The sequence below is a fragment of the Chrysochloris asiatica genome, unplaced genomic scaffold (genome assembly GCF_000296735.1).
Source record: "Chrysochloris asiatica unplaced genomic scaffold, ChrAsi1.0 scaffold00139, whole genome shotgun sequence".
Classification (NCBI taxonomy): Eukaryota; Metazoa; Chordata; class Mammalia; order Afrosoricida; family Chrysochloridae; genus Chrysochloris; species Chrysochloris asiatica.
Genome location: NW_006408657.1, coordinates 9,305,255 through 9,306,429, shown reverse-complemented (window position 1 = coordinate 9,306,429; position 1,175 = coordinate 9,305,255). Strand labels below are relative to the sequence as shown.

At 36.4% G+C, this 1,175-nt stretch overlaps 1 pseudogene across 1 annotated transcript in view; it reads left to right on the top strand.

Annotated features, from left to right (window-relative positions):
- LOC102812700 overlaps positions 1-708 on the top strand; it is a 1,995-nt pseudogene extending 1,287 nt beyond the window's left edge. Inside the window, exon 2 of the transcript XR_438763.1 lies at positions 215-708. The product of XR_438763.1 is annotated as a T-complex protein 1 subunit theta-like (transcript). The remainder of the gene's footprint in view (positions 1-214) is intronic.
- Positions 709-1,175: the final 467 nt, after the last annotated feature.

The following is a 1,175-nucleotide window of genomic DNA, read 5'->3' as shown; positions in this document are numbered from 1 at the left end:
GACTCCTCCTGTCATCGAAGAAATAGGCCATTGTGACAGTGTTTATCTCTCAGAAGTTGGAGACACACAGGTGGTTGTTTTTAAGCATGGTATGTAGTAATGGTAAAATTTTTATGTAAATGTTAGGGGTGTTTTGTTTTTCTTTTACTTAATCCTCAATTATATTTATTGACAGAAAAGGAAGATGGTGCCATTTCTACCATAGTACTTCGAGGCTCTACTGACAATCTCATGGATGATATAGAAAGAGCAGTAGATGATGGCGTTAACACTTTCAAAGTTCTCACAAGGGATAAACGTCTTGTACCTGGAGGTGGAGCAACAGAAATTGAGTTGACCAAACAGATTGCATCATATGGAGAGACATGTCCTGGGCTTGAACAGTATGCCATTAAGAAGTTTGCTGAAGCATTTGAAGCTCTTCCCCGGGCACTGGCAGAAAATTCAGGTGTTAAGGCTAATGAAGTCATCTCTAAACTGTATGCAGTACATCAAGAAGGAAACAAAAATGTTGGATTAGATATTGAGGCTGAAGTCCCTGCAGTAAAGGACATGTTGGAAGCTGGTATTCTTGATACTTACCTGGGGAAATACTGGGCTATCAAACTGGCTTCCAATGCTGCTGTCACTGTACTTAGAGTGGATCAGATTAGTGACCCAAAGCCTGCAAGTGGGAAGAAAGACTGGGATGATGACCAAAATAATTGAGTAGTGTAATTCTACTGTGTTAAGTTTGTAGTAAGTAATATTCTAGCAATTGTCCATTGTTTTCTTATTCTCCTTAAGTTAAAAAATGTTTTGTGTTTATATCCTAAACTGAATGATGCAATAAACTTGTTACTGTCAAAAGTCAAAAAAAAAAAAAGAGTAAATGGTACTGAAGGAAGAAGTCCAAGGTGTACTGAAGGCATTGGTGAAAACAAGACTCTAGAAATTGAGGGAATACCAAATGAGATGTATCAACAAATGGCTATAATATTGGAAGCATTCAGTAGTCTATGCCAAAAAAATTGGAAGACAACTGCCTGGCCAACTGACTGGAAAAGATCCATATCTGTGTCAATTCTAAAGAAAGTTGATCCCACAAAATTGAGACATTATCAAACAATATCATTTATTTAATTATCTTCAGAAAAAAATTTTCTGAAGATAATTAAATAATGGTTGAATTTCTG